The 23,287-nt window shown below is 35.3% G+C and overlaps 1 long non-coding RNA gene across 1 annotated transcript in view; it reads left to right on the forward strand.

Annotated features, from left to right (window-relative positions):
• Window positions 1-23,287, forward strand: part of LOC145521185 (uncharacterized) — a 140,086-nt gene that overhangs the window by 87,992 nt on the left and 28,807 nt on the right. The window contains exons 3-4 of the long non-coding RNA XR_014065218.1: window positions 13,351-13,437; window positions 14,106-14,201. This is a non-coding gene — a long non-coding RNA (uncharacterized LOC145521185). The remainder of the gene's footprint in view (window positions 1-13,350; window positions 13,438-14,105; window positions 14,202-23,287) is intronic.

The raw sequence follows: 23,287 nt of genomic DNA on the forward strand, positions 1-23,287 counted from the left end.
ATATAATATTTTAGTAGTATATCTTCATCTTATCTAATACAATATGTGCCCTAAATTAAAGATAATTTCTAAAAATTATGCCCCATCTTGACAGAGGAAATTTTAGCACTTTTTTCCAGAAATATTTAAATATAACTGGTGGCTATAGATTTTTTTTGACTAGTATTTCGACTTAAGCTCCTTAGCATCTTTGAAAATTAATTTGCCATTTATTGTACCTGATGAAAAATTTATTCAAACAAAATGTATTGAGATCTTATTAAATATAGTTACTGAGATTAAAAAATAATCCTTCCCCTTGCAAAGCTTCTTGGAGGAGATAGAATAATCACAACAGTGAGACAATTGCTATAATGAAGGGGTAAAGAAAACATAGGAATACAGATGGGAAATGAATGATGGTTAAATTAGTTCCAAGTTAGTGTGAAATTAAAAATAAAGAAACAACTATAGTCATAGTTAACTAAGTAGAAACTTTTCTCATAATGTAATTGAGCTGATTTTGGAAGTTTTCTTAAGCAAATGGCAGAATTTTGTCACTTCAGGAGTTATTGAAAGTGATTACATTAGTCATCCCTCAGAATTGCTTAGAACACTGTGCTAAAAGTTGAGTCATCACAAAATAAGTTAGTATAGTAAATTTGGAGCAGATTCAGAGTAGCATCATAAAGATGATTATAACTTTAAAGATAAGCATTAAGGTAAAACATCAAAAGGTTTAATATAACCATATTGAAATGTTTTTGTAACTGTAGCTGGAACACATCCTTTTAATTAGCAGAAAACATCAAAAACATTTTGAAGCTTGATACATATTGTAAAGTTATCCTATATAGTATTTGGTTACTTCTATCTTACAGACTTGTTAAATAATCTCTTCCTTTTTAAATGGTTGACATCCCTCTTTCCTTTAAAAAAAAAAAAAAAAAAGCACAATTGTTCTTATGTCTGTGGTGCACAATGGGCCAAACAGCGCAAGGACAAAACTTACATAAGCCTTTGGCAGGTCTGGCAAATAAAATACTTGGTAATTTTAAAACCAAATCAAACATTCACTTAACAGGCAGATATTTATTACCTACAATAAATCTATGCTATATTTATCAAATACATAAATAAATGATACACGATTTTTTCCCTTGAGTGGTTTATAATCTACGTGGAAAGACAGATTAAACATATACAACACTTAAAAATACAACATGTTATGAGGTGCTTTACAAATATGAACTGTAGTTTCTGATGAGAACGCAGAGGTGAAAAGTCTATTCATTTTGGTCCCAAATCATTTTAGAAAGTGGTATGCTTTTGTATTAGTTTAAGGTTTTTTTAGTTTCCTAGAGTTGCTGAAACAAAATATCATGAACTTGTTTGCTTAAACAACAGAAGTTTATTTTCCCCCAGTTCTGGAGACTGGAGTCCAAGATCGTGGTGTTGGTAGGCTTGGTTTCTTTTGAGGCCTCTCTCCTTGGATTGCAGATGGCTGTCTTACCCTGTGTCCTTACACAGGTCCTTATCTGTGTCTTATCCTGTGGTCTTTGCTAAATGCAAACATGTCCCTGGTGTCTTCTTTTCCTTGTCTTATAAAGAAACCAGTCAGATTGAATTGAGGTCCACTCTAATAGCGTCACTTTTATCCTGCATGTGAGTGTGCTAAATCACTTCAGTCATGTCTACCTGTTTGTGACCCTATAGACTGTAGCCCGCCAGACTCCTCTGTCCATGGGATTCTCCAGGCAAGAATGCTAAAGTGGATTGCTGTGCCCTCCCCCAGGGGATCTTGCCAATCCATGGATCAAACCTGTGTCTCTTATGTCTCCTGCATTGGCAGGTGGGTTCTTTATTACTAGCTCCATCAATTACCTATTTAAAAGACCTTGTCTCCAAATATGTATCCTGAAATACTGGTGTCTAGGGTTTCAACATATTAATTTCAGAGGGACATAGTTCAGTCTATAGTAAATTTCTTCTAGGCTATTCTAAAACTATTGCATGATCTTTATATATGTATATGTATGCTTCCACTTCACCTTCCAGAGTAGTTTGCCTATAGGAGTCAAATTAAAATTAACTAATTTATTGGAATAATAAATGCTTAAGTAACAATGTTTTCAAAAGAGGCTGTCTAATATGGTTCTCTACATTGATAGTATTAATTTTATATAAGCTTTTCTTTACTCAAATATCTTAAAAGAGAAATCTCATTTGCATTTCTCCAAGTATTATTCAACAATTATTATTAAGCCCATTTGGGCTTCCCTGGTGGCTCAGTGGTAAAGAATCTGCCTGCAGTGCAGGAGACCCGGGTTGGATCCCTGGGTCAGGAAAATCCCCTGGAGAAGGAAATGGCAATCCGCTCCAGTATTCTTGCTTGGAGAATTCCATGGACAGAGAAGCCTGGCAGGCTACAGTCCACAGTGTCACAAAATGTTGGACACGACTGAGCAACTAACCCTAACAATTATAAATCCCTTCAATATATATACATGTGTAGCAAAAATAATCAAATATGGAATTATCTTCTTAGATTTTCTGGTAGGTCCTGGATGAATTCCAAGAATATCTGAATAATCTTTTTTCTGTAAATAATTGACATCCACAAGAAGATTTTCAGACTAAAATCCTAGAGTAGTCAAGATTTTATGTTCCAACAAAGCCATATAGCTTTGGGTTTTAAAGCTTACGTAGAGGTTTATTGTGCTTTTTGTTTTTCTGCTATATTTTATGTTGATACATTAAATAAATAATATATGAAATTTTTTGACATTTTTAATTTCAGAGTAGAGACTTATTAGTACTATTGAACTTCTCAATTATGTACAAATGTTTTATTTTTTAACTAGATTTGTTTTTAAGTTATTTTCATTAAGTGAACTAAAATGTAAATATCGCTTGTGGGTAAATTTTAATTATAAATGATGTTAAGTTGTAGAGTTACATTGAAAATTGCTCTGTCATCAAATTAGATAAGCAGGAAATATAAATCAAACAGCTCCAAGTGCACATCAATGGTATTTAGTGAATAGTTAATAAGAATAAAACACTCTTCCAAGTTCTTTATAAATATTAAATGTTTACTTCTCTAGCAACAACATGAAATAGATGGTATTATCACTTCTACTGTTATTATTTATTGCATTTTTTTACATTGGGAACCGAGATTCTTACAGATCAACTATTTTGTCTGAAGTTACATAGTTTTTAAGTTGAAAAACCAAGATTCAGTTCTAAAGTACATTCTCTTTAGCACTAAACAACCTATTGCTACAAATACTCCTCTGTTCTCAGCAAGCTCATCACCTGTTTCACAAGACTGAGTGTGTGAAACAGAACAATTAAAGATAAAATTTAGAATGTTATCAAGTGGCATTATATCTGGACACATTACACCTTGAACTAGCAATCCATGAACTGCAGGCCAATCTTTCCCAGAAAAACTTGATTAAATGTATGGATTAAAAAGTAGAATCCTTCATGGACTCATAATAACCTGGTATATGAACTGTCTCTGTGATTTTGTATTTACCACAATATTTTCCTCAACACAGTAAGCACAGTGTTTTCCTGACCCATCTGAAAAAAACAAAAAAAACCCTCTCTTCTGACTATACAGCCCTTCAGCGGACTTGATTCCAAGGTCCCTTTCTCTCTCCATGACAATTAAAACAGTATTTCTCTGATTTTCCATTTTCTACTATAAACAGAATATTTTTTTCGTTCCCTGACTCCCAAATTCATATGTTAAAACATAATATCCAATGTGATGGTATTAGGAAATCAGGCCTTTTGGAAACAGATTAAGTCATGAGGGCAGAATCCTCATAAAGAGGACTCAGTAACCTTATAAAAGAAACCCCAGGTAGCCTATCTGCTATGTGAGGGCACGGGAGAAAAGACAGCCATCTATGAACCAGGAAAAAGGCCTTCACTAGACACTGAAGCTGCCAGCACCGTGATCTTAAACTTGCCAGTTTCCAGAACGGTGAGAAATAAATATCTGCTGCTTATAAGCCCCCCAGCTTACGATATTTTGTTATAGCAGCCCAAACAAATAAATAAATCTACCAGTGTTGTACTTCCATGGCCTGATCTTTTAATATTTCCCCCAAATTATTTCTGCAATTACCCCAAAACATACGTGTGTGTAGGGGGCGGATATATATGTTTCCAAAAATAGCACTTGGAGCTACAACATGCCATTCACCTTCTCTTTCCTTAGCCACTTAAGTTCTTAACTGTCTTGTTATCATCCAGTACTTATGTGCAGGTACACAAGTTCCCTACAACTGTGTGCTGACACACCACTGGGGGTTGATGTGACACACTCACAGCAGTGGCTTAGGTACCATCTCCTGCTGAAGCCTCATGCTGTGCAGAAACTGCTCCCTCTGGAGCACCTACGCTACAGATGTAGTCCAAGTTGTGGATTTAGTTAATGCTCTATTTTCTCTGAGGGAGCAAAGGAGAATCACCTACACAAACCTTTTGGAACAATTCATCCTGTTACATTCAGCCCAAAGAGCACTGCTTTTAATCCCAGTGTATCACGGAGATTTTTCTGATGACAGACTTTATTATTTTTTCCCAGGGAGATTGCTTCTTTTATGGACAAGTACAAATCCACAGTATCTTGGCTCTTTTCCTAACAGTCTCTTTTCTTCTATTCTGCAGTAGTGCTTTTAGAGCAGGCCTTGTGGTTTTCTTCCTAGAATGAGTTTCTTCTTAGAAAATTCTTCATATCTTACGCAAACTGCATCCCCTGAAATTCATTCCACCAATCCTACAGACATGATGTGAGATGACTAAATTCTAGGTAAACACAGCTTAGAGTAAAAATTGGAATCCTTAAACTTCTTGGGCCATCTGATGATCCACGTTTTATAAAAGCATCATGGTAAAGCTACTTAACACTGATCTTTCCCTTTCCAATTATACCAAAATCTCAAAGGGATGTTCCCTATTGGCATATATTATATATTGACTTTATTCAATAATTATTTTGTGTATTCAAATATTAGATTTGATTCAGTATCTTAAAGTTTTAAGGGAGTGAAACTGTATCATATCCTTCTTCTTGTTTACTTGTTTCTTTATTTTTTTTTAAATAAATTTATTTATTTTAGTTGGGGGCTAATTACTTTACAATATTGTAGTGGTCTTTGCCATACATTGACATGAATCAGCGATGGGTTTACATGTGTTCCCCATCCTGAATCCCCCTCCCACCTCCCTCCCTATCCCATCCCTCTGGGTCATGCCATTGCCCCAGCCCTGAGCATTTGTCTCATGCATCGAACCTGGAATGGTGTTCTGTTTCACATATGGTAATATATATGTTTCAATGCTATTCTCTCAGAACGTCCCACCCTCACCTTCTCCCTCAGAGTCCATAAGACTGTTCTATGCATCTGTGTCTCTTATTCTGTCTCGCATATAGGGTTATCGCTACCATTTTTCAAATTCCATATATATGCATTAGTATACTGTATTGGTGTTTTTCTTTCTGGCTTACTTCACTCTGTATAATGGGCTCCAGTTTCATCCATCTCAATAGAACTGATTCAAATATATTTTTTTTAATGGCTGAGTAATATTCCATTGTGTATACGTACCACAGCTTCCTTATCCATTCGTCTGCTGATGGACATCTAGGTTGCTTCCATGTCCTGGCTATTGTAAACAGTGCTGCGATGAACATTGGGATACACGCGTCTCTTTCAATTCTGGTTTCCTCAGTGTGTATGTCCAGCAGTGGGATTGCTGGGTCATATGGCAGTTCTATTCCCAGTTTTTTAAGGAATCTCCACACTGTTCTCCATAGTGGCTGTACTAGTTTGCATTCCCACCAACAGTGTAAGAGGGTTCCCTTTTCTCCACACCCTCTCCAGCATTTATTGCTTGTAGACTTTTGGATAGCAGCCATTCTGACTGGTGTGAAATGGTACTTCATTGGGGTTTTGATTTGCATTTCTCTAATAATGAGTAATTAATAATGAGTGATGTTGAGCATCTTTTCATATGTTTGTTAGCCATCTGTATGTCTTCTTTGGAGAAATGTCTGTTTAGTTCTTTGGCCCATTTTTTGATTGGGTCGTTTATTTTTCTGAAATACAGCTGCAGGAGTTGTTTGTATATTTTTGAGATTAATTGTTTGTCTTTTGCTTCGTTTGCTATTATTTTCTCCCATTCTGAAGGCTGTCTTTTCCCCTTGCTAATAGTTTCCTTTGTTATGCAGAAGCTTTTTATTTTAATTAGGTCCCATTTGTTTGTTTACTTGCTTCTTACAACAGCCACCATAGTGGAGATAACATAGAATGTACTTTGTAAATGTTTGTTTACATAAACAAATTTTAGAAAATTCATGGTGATCTTATCAATATTTTACAATGTTTTTTCAAATGAGAACAAAATATAGTACAAAAATATTTAACTGAGCAATAAAGCTAACATTTACAATGTTTTCTATCTCATCTTTCATTTTATTTACAATAGTACTGTATGCACCATTTCAGCAAAAAATCAAAATTTCAAGAAGTCCAATAACAGAGAATAAATATAATTTCCTCCCAGGCTAGTGTAATTGTTAAATAGATGATGATTTATATTTAAACCCACGATTCAAGCAAATTTAGCATGGTATTCCATAAAAGCTCTCAAAATTAAAATTGGGTATTTTACCACACAGGGTAAACTGGCAGATGTTTTAGATAATGGCTTTAAATCTGTCACTTTCTATCCTTCTTCTCTTATTTCACATCTTCTTTCCTTCTTGCTTGGTATGCCTCCATTCATCACAGACACCAGGACTATAACAGCAGCGCTATCCTTCACTTTTAAATCATTGGCTGTCTCTGTCACTGTCATGGCTAGTCTTTGAAACAGGAAAAAGAAAACCCAGAACAGCAGTTGCAATAGCACAAGCATCATAAATGTTCCCCAGGACTCCCATCACACAATCTATTTGTGCCAAGTCTAGGTACAGATCTTCTCATGCTACCGACTAGCAAGTCATACAGGAGCTCTAATTGTGGAGTAGATGACTGTCATATGGCATGTCTTGCATGTGAAGGTGGGGAGGGATTTAGAGCTATGGCTTCTGAATGTAAACGCACTGTGACATCCTCTTGAAAATAGATAATCCGCACCAGATCAGCTTGGTAAAATTGGTTAGAAAAAGCTTTAATTATGCTGAAGTTTAAGAGTTTGAATATGACACATGACGATAGCTTTGCACAAAGAAAAACCTTATTTCCAAGTCACTATCCAATCACTTCCATGTATCATTGGGATCTGGAAGAATTAAGAAAAAGAGACAAATGATAGACCTCATCTCTCCCTAATAATCTAAGCATTAATTTGCTCATGATGTCTTTTTTTTTTTGTCAAATATTGATGGCATGATAGCCCTAAACATAAAAGTACTCAATGATTTTGATGAATGAATGAAAACATCTACAAGCATATCAGTGGAAGATATAAAGATGACATTATTTTTAAAACTTTTGAAAGACTCAATTTTATTAAAGATGAGACATTCATAAACAGCTTTAGGATAAGGTAGAAGGCCATATCATACAGTTTTTGGCAGCAACCAAATGACCAAATTTTGCTAATTTATTTACTACATTGTAAATATTTTAACATTTTTATATTTTAATATTTTTAAGTTGTCAGTGCTTTCTTGTGATCATTAGATGAACAAAATTGTGTTGGTTTGTTTTCTACTTATTGCAACAGTAGAGAATGCACATGATGGAAAGCTAAAGTGTCTTAGTAACAGAGTAATAAAAAATGCTTAAAGGATTTGGGGATTTTGTTCTAAATTGTATGCTTTCAGAATATGAAGATAATTCTACAATTCGGCATCTTAATAGATCTTATCTAGACAGTGGGAGGAAATGAGACAAGTCTAAAGCTATAATTCATAAAGAAGCAGCAAGTCACTTGTATTAGCCAGAATAGTAAGAAGTTTGATCATTTTTGTGAATTGGTAAATGTTATGTTTCTTCCTTATGCGAGATTATCAATTATTAAGAATGGACATGTTTTCATGTGGATCCATTATGTTATTGAGAGACCCTGTCTGAAGGTATTATGTGAAATAGTTCATGCTCCACAGCAAAATACTTGGGCCTAGCTGTGAGAGACTAGTTAGCTGGTAGCAACCCTGACTGATAGGTCAGTGCTTGGCTGTCACAGATTGCTATTCTCTCAACATATCAGTGTCCTGGCAATTTAGAAAAGTATTCATACAACTGAAAAAATTAAACCTGCATAATGGTGAATGAAAAAAAAAAGAAGAAACAGGTGAAAACCTATTGTATGACTCCACGTATATAAAGTTGATAAAGCAAGTGTTATAAATACATGGTGTTAAAAGTCAGGTTAATCATTACTTTTGGAGAAAAACTGTAATCTGGGAAGTGACCCATGGGTGACTTCTTGTGTGGTGGTATGGTTTATTTTTTCAGCTGGGTATGGGGTACACATATTCTTTAGAAAAAGAGCAGCCCTATATAAGCAGCACTTCCACTTTCTTTCTCTTTTTCTCCATTTGGGGATGGTAAATCAAATAATGTACTGTGCTTAGTCGTTCAGTCATGTCCAACTCTCTATGACCCCATGGACTGTAGCCCGCCAGGCTCCTCTGTCCGTGGGATTCTCCAGGCAAGAATACTTGAGTGGGGTGCCATGATCTCCTCCAGGGGTCTTTGCAATCCAGGGATCGAACCCAGGTCTCCCACATTGCAGGTGGATTCTTTACCATCTGAGCCACCAGGGAATACCAGGTCAAATAATGTTTAATTTTAAATGATAAATCTGTATCATCTTATAATCTATTGGGCAAGGGAGATATTTAGAAGTAATCAGTGGTGTAATAAGCATGCCCCACCTCTCCTTTGCTACAAGCCCATCAATAGAGTAATATAATTTTTACACTTTTTTTTGTAATGAGAACTTTAGTTTTACTTGCTTAGCAACTTTCAAATAGGTAATATAATATTATTATTTTCACCATGCTGTTCATCCCATCCCCATGACTTATTTTATAACTGAAAATTCTTGTTTGTTGTAAAGAATACATAACATTTACCATTTTCACCATTTTTAAGTATACAATTTAGTGTCAGTAAATATCTTTACCTTGTTGTGCAATTATCATCACAAACCATCTCCAGAACTGTTTCATCTTCCCAAAGTGAAACTCCATACCCATTAAACAACAATTTCCTATTATTACTTCCTTCCATCCCTGAAAACCACCATCCTACTGCAACCTCATATAAGTGGGATCTTACATTTGTCCTTTTGTGTCTGGCTTATTTCACTTAGCATAATATCTTCAAGTTTCACCCATGTTGTTGCATGAGTCAAAATTTAACTCCCTTTTAAGACTGAAAAACCTTGCATTGTTTGTGTATGCCAGAGAATCTTTAGAAAGTTGGAAGACATACTCCTATCATCATACTGGACTGTGATAGAGATGGAGAACTTGTCCTTTTGACAGTGACTATTACTCCTTGGAAGGAAGGTTATGGCCAACCTAGATAGCATATTTAAAAGCAGAGACATTACTTTGCCAACAAAAGTCCGTCTAGTCAAGGCTATGGTTTTCCCAGTGGTCATGTATGGATGTGAGAGTTGGATGGTGAAGAAAGCTGAGCACCGCAGAATTGATGCTTTTGAACTGTGGTGTTGGAGAAGACTCTTGAGAGTCCCTTGGACTGCAAGGAGATCCAATCAATCCATCCTAAAAGAGATCAATCCTGGGTGTTCATTGGAAGGTCTGATGTTGAAGCTGAAACTCCAATACTTTGGCCACCTCATGCGAAGGGCTGACTCATTGGAAAAGACCCTAATGCTGGGTAGGATTGGGGGCGGAAGGAGAAGGGGATGACAGAGGATGAGATGGTTGGATGGCATCACCGACTCGATGGACATGGGTTTGGGTAGACTCCGGGAGTTGGTGATGGACCGAGAGGCCTGGCGTGCTGCAATTCATGGGGTCGCAAAGGGTCGGACATGACTGAGCGACTGAACTGAACTGAACTGATGTGACAAAACCTAAGGTACCAGGAGTAATTCATCAGAAGTTTGGAATTAATATGTTCAAATTTAGGCACAATCAATGCAAAGGACACAAGTAAGCTGCATGAAAAATCATCCCACTCTCATGTTATCAACCCTGTTACAATTCTGTTCAAAGTTATGGGTGCTTGGAGCTCTTTACAGCCTGTTGGGGAGAAGGAGGAGAAAGAAAATGAATGTTGGCCCATATGTGGGTAAATTTGGTAATTTGGGAAGGTCAAAAATGAATTCATTTTTTAAATTATAATTGATTTAGAGTATTGTCTTATTTTCAGGTGTACAGCAAAGTGATTCAGTTATATGTGTTAATATATATATATATATATATATATATATATTTCCAGATTCTTTTCAATGAAAGTTATTACAAGATATTGAATATAGCTCCCTGTGCTGTACAGTAAATTCTTGGTGATTGTCTGTTTTATGTACAGTAGTTTTTATCTGCTAACCCAGTGTTCCTAATTTATTCCACCCTTTTCCTTTCCCCTTTGGTAATCATAAGTTTGGTTTCTATGTCTATGAGTCTGTTTTGCATACAGATTCATTTGTATTATTTTTCAGATTCCCTGTATAAGTGATACCACATAATACTGTCTTTCTCTGTTTAACTTACTTCACTTAGCGTGATATTCTCTAGGTCCATACATATTGCTAAAAAATGGCATTATTTCAATACTTTTTATAGCTGAGTAATATTCCACTATATATATATATATATATATATATATATATCTTCTTAAATCATTTTTTGGTGGGCACATGGTTGTTTCTACACCTTGGCTAAAAAAATCAAATTTTTAAAAATTAAAATTTAATCATACCTAACCCATACTTAGAGGTAGTACTGAAAGATAATACTGGGTAAAAATCCTACCCACAGGCAGACCACCAAGTGGTATGCCTCATTACCTTCTGAGTGAAAAAGAAGTAGTCTGAGATAAGACTGTTTACAGGTTCATAGGAAATAGTGAATGATGTAAATGGTTGTTGAGGACCCTAGAAAGAAACAGACTGGAAAGTCAGTGAAAAACAAGTCTAGGGGAAGAAGCATGTGGATAACCTACAGAAAAGGATACAATGTATAGAGATTACTTCTTGTATATTAACACCAGCTACAGAGGCCCTAAACAGACAACAAATATGCTAGTGAGTTGACATTATTAGATCATGTCATTGGCCACACAATGCTGGCACATGTTTAATATGAATAGAGTAGCCATGGTGTCAGAGATGGAGGTATCCATGACCCTAACAACATACATATCAGCATAGACAGATTTAGGTTCTGCCCCAGCCTAATCTTTAAGTTGTCATCAGGATAGTTATTTTAACTCTACTGGAGATTAGCCAGCCATTTGGTTTCACATGACTTCTGTAGTCCCAGAAGAGGCAGCTATCTGTCTTGAAAGTACTCAATGTATGTTTCAGGTATTAGTTTTATTTTCTATTTGCAGGACCTCAGTCATCACTTTTACCTACAGACTTATAGAGTATTTGATCCACTGATATGGGATCTGATATGACATTGCACTTGACCAAATAATCCATTTCACAGGAAAGGAGGTATATCAGGAGACACAAAACCATAGGATCTATTGATTATATTATTTACTGTACTACCCAAAAACTTTCAACATGAAAGAATGATGTAATGACATTTTAAAAGAATACCAGAGGCAATAACTCAGAGATGTTTTTGCGTGAGTGTAGAGTGCTATCCTTCAGGGCAAACTAAACTTATAACCATTCTCTGTTGATAAACTGCTAACCAAAAGGTAAAATACATAGGTATTTGGACCAAGGGGTAAATATAGGAGTGACTTCCTACAATTACTCCCTATAATACCCTTGGAAAAGTTGTACTTCCCGTCTCCACAACCCTGGGTACTAAAGCCTAAATATTCAGATTCCCAGAAAGATGAGCTGTCACCAGAGGACATCAGCTGCTACTTTATCATTTTGTGTTCTTACTGGCAAGAGAGCAGCATGGCAGTAGTAACTAATCCTGATCATTAAGATGAGGATGTTGTATACTGGGGGCAAGACATAATTCCTTTGCACCCTGGTGATTATTGGGGCATCTCTTTGTCTTCCCTTGATTAATTTTGATGATAAATCAGCAAATGTATCCGCTCTGATATGAAAAGGCTGTGATGAGCTATGGCTCAGACCACTCAGAAATGAGGGTCTGGGTGACCATACAAGATAAGCCATTTAGTCCATCTGAGGTGTTTGTTGAATGTGAGGAAAATCTAGAATGATTTGATAAGGTTAGAAATGAAGCAATGTAACAGGTTTATTTGTGGCGCATTGGAGAAGGAAATGGCAACCCACTCCAGTGTTCTTGCCTGGAGAATCCCAGGGACGGGAGAGCCTGGTGGGCTGCCATCTATGGGGTCACACAGAGTCGGACACGACTGAAGCCACGCAGCAGCAGCAGCTATCAACTGCAAAAGTAGTGTTTATAGTTCATTCTATTTATCAATAGGTGAATTAAGTTACCATGAGGGGAGGGGGGAAGGGGACAGGAAACACAGGAAGTTGGATGGAGCTGTGCTCAGATGGGATAAAATCATCACAGGAAGTTGATCTGAGTGGTGCCAAGTGTTAACTTTGCAAGCTTCAGTGAAATGCCAGATACCCACTTTAGGAAAGAGCCACATATTTCCTACCTGTTGAGTGTTGTCTACTGACTACTCAATGAATTCATTCCCAATGTGGTCCTCAGCTGAAGGGAGATATCTTGCCCAAAATAATAGCTTCTCCTCAGGGGCAGCCCACATCAGGCAACTTGTCCTTTCTTTTATAACGCAAAATCCACTGGAAAAGACCCTGATGCTGGGAAGGATTGGGGGCAGGAGGAGAAGGGGACGACAGAGGATGAGATGGCTGGATGGCATCACCGACTTGATGGACATGAGTTTCGGTAAACTCCGGGAGTTGGTGATGGACAGGGAGGCCTGGCGTGCTGAGATTCATGGGGTCTCAAAGAGTCAGACACAACTAACTGACTGAACTGAACTGAACATAGACTATAGCCACGATGCAGTTTAAGCAAAAATGATTTTTTTTTTTTGACAGAGCAACATGTTCCAAGTCATGTCTCACTCTAAAATTGGTGTACTTTAATTCTTTCTGCATAGTTCTGTTTTCTTCAGTAGAACATTGGTAGGGTTCAGTTCAATTTACACCACTTTGACATATTGATTTAAGGTTACTTAAGAAACAGCTGGTGACCATTCTCTCTCTCTCTCTCAGAGCAGGAAATAAATCTCCATGTGAAGACATCCTCCCTATACCGGCAACCTTATCACCAGAAACAGGGAATTCATGGCCAAAAATGCTGTATGAACAAACTTTGTTACTTCATTAATTTGCTAACGCAAGTAATATCTTTGTCAATTTCCTTCCTTCTCTTTCCTTTGTTCTGCCTTTTTGGAACTTTTTTGTATGTATTTTTAATGGGCCAATTAGCTAAGTTCTCATTTCTTTTCTAGTGATATTACGTTGTCTTTTGCTGTACCTTCTGGAAGTTTTCCCCATCTTTATCATTTAAACCTTCAACTGGGCATTTTATTTCTTCTACCACCCTTTTAGTACCCAAGAGCACCTCCCTTTTATTTTTTACGTATTCCTTTGTGGTGAGCCTGTGCCTCTTGTCTATAAACATCGAGAGTTTCTCAGTTTTTTTCTTCTTTTTTTAGGACAGACTGGCTACAGGTGACTGGAGTTAGGTATCCCCCCTCTCCCCCATTTAGGGTCTGAGTACAGTAGGGTTTGGATCTGATTAATTAGTTTCTCCAAAGGGCAGGCCTTGTTAAGAACAGAGCATTGAGGCAGGTTTCAAAATGGTTTCCTTTCCTCTCTCCTTGCTGGAAGCTCTAGGAGATTTTTCTCCATTATTTACAATTATCTTGTGGTTGAGTTCCTGGAGGTAAAACTCAGAAAGATGTGGAAGTCTCCCTGACTAGGTCTCCTGGAGTTCTGAACTCTCAGAGTTGTCTTTACTCTAGGAATCAGTCATTTCCAGTTTGGTTTGTCTTACTTCTACTCCCAGTCGCACCAGTTCCAGGTTTCTGCAGCTGTTTCTGCTCCTGCATTTGGCTCTGGTAAGCTGTGATATTTTCCTTTTTTATATATTTTGTTTCATGGTTGCAGTGTGTTTTCTTACTTCTGGTATACATATTATATATATATATATATACACTCAGAGAAAAAGTTTCTCAAATCTGGAAAATCAAAACTTGTTTAAAATATCACTAATGCTTCAAATAAAACTCTTAAAAATATAATCATACTCCTCAATTTAGTCCCATGATTAATTCTTGTTTATTTTTACTTTGTGTTAGAAGTTCTATGAAGCCATTGGCGTTTTTCATTAGAGTTCTATAAATTCTTACCTAGTTCAAATCAGAAGTCTAGGGTGATTATTATTTAAATTTGTCCTTTTTCTTACATGAAGGGCAATTATACTTCCAACATCCTGTTTTTTTTTTTTTTTCTTTTTAACATTATCTGCAAATGTCTGAAGGCAGATAGGTAAGAGTCTGAGCAGATTCTGAGTTGCTTTCAGAGTTATGCTTTTTTCTTAAGTGTCAAGTTGAGTCAATATACATATATTATAGTCTTATATACTTGCAAAAACAATTAGAAAAAATCCTTTTACATAATACTATGTTCTAAAGCAAATTAACACCAAATATCTCCAAAATTCTCTGGTGGCTCAGAGGGTTAAGAATCTGCCCGCAATGCGGAAGACCCGGGTTTGACCTCTGGGTTGGGAAGATCCCCTGGAGAAGGAAATGGCTTCCCACTCCAATATTCTTGCCTGGAGAATTCCATGGACAGAGCAGCCATATATACTTTATATATATCTTTATATATATATATAAAGATAACCATAATAAGATTTGTTTGCAAATAAAATTTAGTTTCAATAAACATGCCTTGATTGTTTACATAGAGCAACAAGAATAGTGACTGACCATACAGAATCTTCTAATCTTCTTTGCTGGAGCTTTTCATAAGGAATGATAAATTGGAGTTTTTAAAGCCTCTTGAGGCTAGGAAGCTGAACCAAGTACTTCTCATCAAACTTCATTTGTGATACCAATATAGTTTGGTAAATTTCTCTCTTTCTAAGGTTCTTAAAATATCCTGAGGTTGTTGCACCTTCCAGGAAATGACTTTTCTTACTCACCTTGTAAGGTTGCCAGGAACCCTATAAGCAAGGTAGTAGGCTATTTCTTCAAGAGGTTTTGTTGTTTCCAAAAAGTCAGTCTTAGTCCCTGTCTAGTCATATCTGGGTCTACACATATCTTTCTCAAGTAAGACATTCCAGTCAAAGCTTTGGTAATATGACCGATGATTACCACCTGTGTCCTTTATAAAAACAGACTCTTATTGAACTCATGAAAACGGATATTGCCATGAAAATAAAAACATTCCCTGGGACTTTCTGAATTCTGGAGGGACCAGGCAGAGATAAAACTGTTTCATCTTTGTTTACAAAGGTTTATTTTATTAAATGGATTTAAGTCATGTCTGACTCTGACCCCATTGACAGTAACCCACCAGGCTCCTCTGTCCATGGAATCATGGGGGTGATTGTAGAGAAAGCATTGCATTTCATTAATACACTTTTATAAATATCAGATTCTAGTGCTGTTGATTATCTTTGAAGTATTTTTTTATTTGTAAACTACACTAGATCCTGAATTCTTCTAGTTTTCTCAAATATTTAGTTACAACTCTCCAAACTAACATTTCCAATTTTTCTCCCACCTTTCTGACTAAAACTGCCTTTTCCTAAAGTAAAACATACTAAAGGTGGACAATCTGATATAAACTTCAGAAAAATCACAACACTTAACAGAAGGTCTATTTAGAAAAGCTTCATGGCTGTTGCTATAAAAATGATTATATTTTAATATTTTCGATATCATGTGTTCTTGAGATTTTACTCATCAAAATTGTACATGTATAAAAAACTTCATCCCTTAATGCAAATTATCTTAACTGACAAGCACGTGATAAATAATCAAATATCATTTAAAGGATGTTGTTATTAATTTCTTTGCATTGGGGACCCTTGAGTTTCTCTTGGTTAGAATAAGCTATGCTAACTATGCTAACAAACATAAATAATGTTTAGAAAAACACATGGTTATTTATCTCTGTTGTAAATTCTTCCCAGGACCCAAGCAATTCTCTAGGGCAAATTCTTCAGTCAAAGACTCAGCAACCCAAATTGAGCAACTCCATGATTTCCTCCTTGGGTATCCTTCACGATACCTTTGACAGGAGAAGCAAAAACCTAAATAATTGAGCCTTTTACTGCCTTATCTCACAATGATCTACATTTCTCACCTTTACTGATCTACATTTTGTGACCTTTTATTGGTCAGTATTTCCCATAATTTTGTACAGCTTATAGTAGGGCTGAAAATATAGCTACTTTGTTTTTTCATCTGTTTTGGGAAACTAGTTTTTACAATTAGAATGTGGAGTCTAATAAAACTAATAAAATCTGAAATTGCTAGATTTATATCTACCAATTCATTTGTTTCCTGTCTTGTTTCTCCCCCCCACCTTTTTTTTTTTTGATTATTTGAATATTTTTTGAAGGTAGACCACATTTATTGGCTTTACAACTGTATCTCTTTAAATTATTTTTCAGAGGTTTTTATATTCTTAAATTGTCCTAGTCTTCTTAGAATTCAGTAAGTAAATTTGAAACCACATAGGCCCATTTGACATCCCTAACCCTACCCCATTTCATCCCTTATGCTTTAGACATGAAGAAAATAAACTTAATAAAAAAGTTTTCTTGTTTTGTAGCACCATAGGTGTAATAATGAAATCCAGAGGAAAATTTATTTTAAAATTCATCAGATACTGGTCAGAGCTGATACTCCTTCATTAATATCAAAATCTCTCATTGGGATCATTTCCTTTCAACTTGAAAAACTGTCTTTTGTGTTGACACTCTTCCAAAACTTGATTCTGTTTACCCCAAAATCTTTTAGTAGATGAACAGCAGTAGACATTCCTATTTAAGATAAATTGCAAGATAAAGTAGTTTTTTCCCACTTAATTAACATTTGGTGAAGTGCACAGAAATAGACATTAAAGAAACCCTTGTTACATTAGTACTCCATAAGGACTGAATAAAGCCTAGTAATTTTTATCTAAAAACTGACAGATATTTCTTGAATTTTCTAATTGAATTCACTAAGTATAAGTATCTAAAATATTAGATCAATACCACATTTTAATGTGGCAATTAATGTACTAAAATATGAGCTAACTTTACTATGTAATTGCTTGAGAGCCCATTTTGATGTCTTTTCGTGCAGATTTAGAACTGAAAGAATATGAATAGGTCTTTCTGGTAGTAAGCCAGAGCTCAAAGCAAACATGACACCTCTCGGAATAAAATAGTGAGAATATTTTCCCAAAGACATAATAATTTCTCAGAGACAAGGAATTTTATTCAGTCAAATATAACTGACTAAATAGATGATCACAATTTTTTGCTAGTTTTTAAATATATAAAGAATTTGTTTTGTAGAAACAAGTTGATCATGAAGTAATATTCCACAAGATGATATTAAAAGGAAAATTAATTTCTTATTAAAAATGAGATACATGTGACTTAATATAACAAATACTTTCAAAGTTGCCTCAATTTGTTTGTTCCGACAAAACAAACAAATTTGTTTTGTTTGTTTATACTAAAAGCTCTGTAGAATACCCTTAATAGGGAATACAATTCACTGAAAAGAGCTAAAGTAAATCAAATCGGGCAGACAAAGTAAAATGACATATTTGCTATAGAGAATTTCAATATTTATTGAATCTAAAAGTTAGGTTTTTAAGGATATTAAACATATTTATGGGCTTCCCTGGTAGCTCAGATGGTAAAAAATCTGTCTGCAATGTGGGAGACCTAGCTTCAATACCTGAGTTGGGAAGATCCCTTGGGAGAGGGCATGGAAGCCCACTATATTATTCTTGCCTGAAGCATCCCCATGGACAGTGGAGCCTGGGGGACTACAATCCATGGGATTGCAAAGAGCTGGACATGACAGAGTAACTAAACACACAGCATAGCAAACATATTTATAGGGAAAGGGATACTTTTTTATTACAGAGATCAATTTGCATTTTAAAAAATAAACAAGATTTCTTATATTTTAAATCACTTTCTTTTTTCCAAGGTTTCCCAGGGTCAATATGTATTGATTATTGTTTTGAAATATAATTTTATTGTAGCTGTAAACTATTCACAAAAGAGTGTTTTATAGTATATAGTCACAACCTAAGAATTAAATGTAGCTATGAAGGGATATGTTTACATTCTGGAGTTTAACATCTACTAATACTTTATTTCTGAAGCTGGCTTAATAAAAGTGATAGTCCTTCTCTATACTACTTGGCTTCAATTTACCTCTTTTAGTTCATGGGGTATTAAGTCAGTCAGCTGTCTTAAGAAATTTATCCTAAGAAATTTGTGAGGCCCACCTAAGACAACTATAACACTGTATAACTAACACACATATTATTGATGCACACACACACAATGGCAGAAAAATTCTGAGATGTTTCTCAATGATCCCTACATTTTTGTGTTCCAAAACAGGAGCAATGGCAGCCAAGGCCACAATAAATAATTGCTTATGATGCTCATATCCTAACAGTCGCCAGAACCATTGGGTTTTGACCTAAAACTTAGGACTCCTACTCATCTTTTCTTTATCATTGTGGTTGATAGAGTAATGTCCATATCCTAATCCCCAGGAAAGTTGATATGTTTATTGTGTGGAAACTGAGACTTTTCAGATGTGGTTAAGGGCTAAATCTGGACAGGCCCAATGTCAACACAAACATTCTCATATGGGGGAAGTGGGTTAGGGGGTCAAAGTGAGTAGTAGACTACAGTGTGATGGATAAAAGAAGTTGGTGTTATATGAAGAAGGGACCATGAGTCAAGGAATGAAGGCAGCCTCTAGAAGCTGGAAAAGATCAGGACATAATTCTTCCTTGAAGCCTTTAGAGGTAATACAGCCTTACAACACCTTAATTTTAGAGTTTTGATTTCCAGAGCTCTAAAAGAACAATTTTGTGTTATCTTATACCACTAGGTGTAAAGTAACTTGTTACCGCAACAACAGGAAACTAATAACAAGTAGCAACAACTCTTGCTGAGCATATATATAACCTATGGACTAGAAATTCTACTCACATTTATATATCCACCAGACATATTACCAAAAACCATGTATTAGAAATTTTATATCAGTAATGTGTGAATATCAAAACTATAGATACATTGTTGGTCCATCAAGAAATCATGGGTTAACTCAGGAATATGCATAAAATGAAATGCTACAAATCAAAGAGAAAAACTCTACTACTGATACATTCAACAACATGGATGATTCTTACAAACACCACATTAAAAGATGTCAGGTCAAGGTGAATAATGTATGATTTCATTGGTTTAAAAAACAACTTTAGAAACAAAAATAATCAGTGGTATTAGAGGCAAGGATAATGGCTTCTTTAGTGAGTTATTAGTGATTAGGAAAAATCATAAAGGAACTTCTTAGGTGTTGAGAATATTCCATTTTATAATTTGGGTGGTGGTAACATAAGTTGGTTTACTCTGAAAATTTAACAAGCTGCAAACATATGAGTCATGTCATTTTCTGTATATGTTACACTTCAGTAGGGAGTTTATTTAAAACAAAAAAATGTAAGAGTACTTATACTAAATGGCACTCTCTAATCCTTGATTAAAAGAGTTGAAAGAGAATGCAATTAAACCAGATTGTCTCAGTTTGGGCACAGCATTATGTAGCAGACTGTTTCATAACTATGTGAAAGTCGCTCAGTCGTGTCCGACTCTTTGCGACCTCATGGGAGTATACAGCCCGTGGAATTCTCCAGGCCAGAATACTGGAGTGGGTAGCCTTTCCCTTCTTAAGAGGATCTTCCCAAGACAGGGATCAAACCCAGGTATTCTGCATTGTGGGCAGATTCTTTACCAGCTGAGCCACAAGGGAAACCCAAGAATAGGCTAGCTTATGAATCATGATGCTTGGTTCAGTTGCCCTATTCTGGTTCAGTCAGCTATAAACTAAGTGGAGGACATAGTATACTCACAGGAAGAACTATAGGGAGGAAAATTTACCTTAAAAAGGAACTGCAAGATGTCTGGCTGGAACTGTTATGATGATGTTTCACTACAAGAATCTTATATAGTCACAATATATTGAAGCAATCAAACTTGATCATCTGAGCTTTTGAAAGGAACTTTTTAAAGTGTTTGCAACCCTAATTAAGGTGATTTGGAAGCAATAACTTTAATGTTGATCATTAAGCGTGACAGTTGATGGTAAACAGATGCTGAGAAGCCCAGAAGTCCCTGCTGTTATTTCAAAAGCAATATGTTTGAAATAAAGTCATTGGGACTAAGGTTCTTGTGACAGGACAAGGTGATCTGGGAGGCAGGTAATATAGCCTGTCAAAATAATTGGTCTTGTTACCCCAGGTGTATCTTAATAATTAATTGGGGCTCAACATTTATTGTTTCTTCTGCATTTTCCTAGGTTTCAGTTATCATGGCATATAAAGTTTACTAGAGTAAAATAGAATTAATTGGAAAAACAAAGCAATCAATTTCAAATAATGTGGTTAAATCAATTGATCATAAAGTCACCAAATTATGTCTTGTTTACCAAGAAATAGCTGTTTTAAATTAGTTGAACTGCAGTTTTTGTGGCCTAAGATAAACTAAAAGCTTGATTTTTTTTTAAATGGAATACAAAATTAAATTGCTTTCATACTCTTTAAAGAAAAGAAGTTTGGTGCTTTTAAAATGACTAGAATGTCTAAATGCAATTATTGTTCATTTTCCATACATTTCTTATGAGAAAAATTATAAGGAGTTACATAGGATTTGTTTTATTTTGCTTTTTAATAATATTTTAAAACAAAAATCCATCTTCCATTAGGGTTTTAAGATAGAACTTGGAATTTATACTTTGTGATTGAAAGTTGTTCCATAGCTACCAGATTCTAATAACTTACTTTGGAGATAAGTTTGATTATGTGAACTCTTTGGAAAGGAAGATTCTGTAGGAAAAATTGTCAAGTTGTAGGCTAAATGTTCATTAAACTAATTGCTTCAGGACATTTGTACCCTATTTCAGCAATAAATTATGCCAATATATAATTGATATGCTCATTCAGTCAACAGATATGCGTTGAAGTTGTATTATATCCTTTTGTAAATCCTAAATTTTCATTAATTTATTCTTTTGACAAGGGAATACTTTAAGCATCCTTTAGGCCATGGCAAAATAATTAGTATTGGATCAGCCCTTCACCATAAACAGTTATAACATAATAAAAACATAAAAGGCAACTATTTTCAAATATTTTTAGGGATTAAGCAAATGACAGTGAAAAACTACAGTCCTTGACAGAAAGAAAACATTTAATGCCAGTTCTGCATTTTTTCTGGCTTCCTGCCTGCAGTCATACACTTGACTGTGGCACGTGAAAGTGGGGAGCAAGGGACCAAGAAGTAGTATTCTGAGTAAGGAAAGTAGAAATCAGAATTCTGTTTCTTATGCTACTTGAATTTATGGAGTATAAAGGAAAGAGCTGGTCAGAAGGGAGGACTGTGCTTATGCAAGATGAATTTTCATAAAACCTAGCAGAGAGTAGCTGCTTTGGCATTGAGAGCAGAAGAGAGATACTACACAGTAAGCAGGACTGGGAGATGTTGGAATTCTGGCCTGATCAGGGTGGGTATATTTCATTGAGGAGTTCAGTTATTTAGCTGAGAATTCAGAAAAAACAGTAAGAATTATTACTGTAGAGTAAATAATACACCCTGGGACTAAGGTAAAATCGAAACTCTATCAGCTCTAACAAATAATAAATCAAGTCTTAAAGGGTCAAGATGGTATCCCATAAATTTAGCTTTTTACCAAAACAAAACTCAAAGCTGTTAAATGAAATTACAGATCTCTTCACTGTATCATGCAAATGTACAGCATAAAAAAAAAATTGTAAATCATGTGAAGAAGCAGAAAAATGTGAAATAAAAATGATAGGTTTTTTTTCAAGTTCAATTGATGCAGACAGTACAATGACCTAGATGTTCATATTAGTGATCAGGAACTTTGAGTTCAGTTCAATTCAGTCACTCAGTCATGTCTGACTCTTTGTGACACCAGGCTTCCCTGTCCATCAGGAACTTTGGGCATTTTAAATATATTCAAAATTCTTAATGACAAGATGGATAAAAAGAGTGAACAGATAGAAATTTCAGAAAAGAAAATGAAAAAAATCTAAGAAACACATGTAAATTCAAGAAGTAAATATAGTATCTGAAAAGAAATATATATTTGGTAAAGTTTAGTAGCAGTATGTAAATTGAAGAAAAAGGTGAAGAAAGCAAATACTAACTTTCGTAAAATGATAGCTGAACAGATCCTAAACTGGCAAAATAAATTCAATGCATTTTTATGAAACTCAGTGAAATCCAAGTAGGATACAAGCAAATAAAATCATATGTTATTGATACCTTACAAAACAGGTATAAAGAGAGAAGTTTAAAAGTATAAGGAAAAAAGTCACCAAGAGAGAAACATGCAAGTGATATGAGGTATATTCAGAAACAACAGGGTCCAGAATAGATGGGGCATTTTTAAACTGGCAAAAGGAAAATAAAAAGTAACAAAATCACAGTTAATTTAGAAGTCATTACCCAGCATGAATATTCTTTTAAGAGCAGGAAAAATAAGCATATTTTTTTTTCCTGATGATTCAAAAATGAATTCATCCCCAGTAAATCTAGACTTAATGTAAAGAAAAACACAAACGAAGTCATCAGTCTGAAGGAAAATGTTGTATATTCTTACAATTTACCAATTTAAATGAAGTGAAGAAAATTTAATATTAAGCAATATTAGTGAGTTATTGATATTGTATTCCAGGATTAATCTTGTAAATTTGCAGAAGTGACATATATCACTTCCAGGAATGGATTATAAAACTATGCAGATTATATCTTTTGAGATCTCTATTTCCTGCAACCTCTATCTTTTGGGAGAGACAAATCACCACACTTGGGCAGCTTTTGAGGAGACCTAGGCTTCTGACTGACAGATATCTC

The sequence above is a fragment of the Giraffa tippelskirchi genome, chromosome 1 (genome assembly GCF_054371585.1).
Source record: "Giraffa tippelskirchi isolate mGirTip1 chromosome 1, T2T-mGirTip1v1.2.pri, whole genome shotgun sequence".
NCBI lineage: Eukaryota > Metazoa > Chordata > Mammalia > Artiodactyla > Giraffidae > Giraffa > Giraffa tippelskirchi.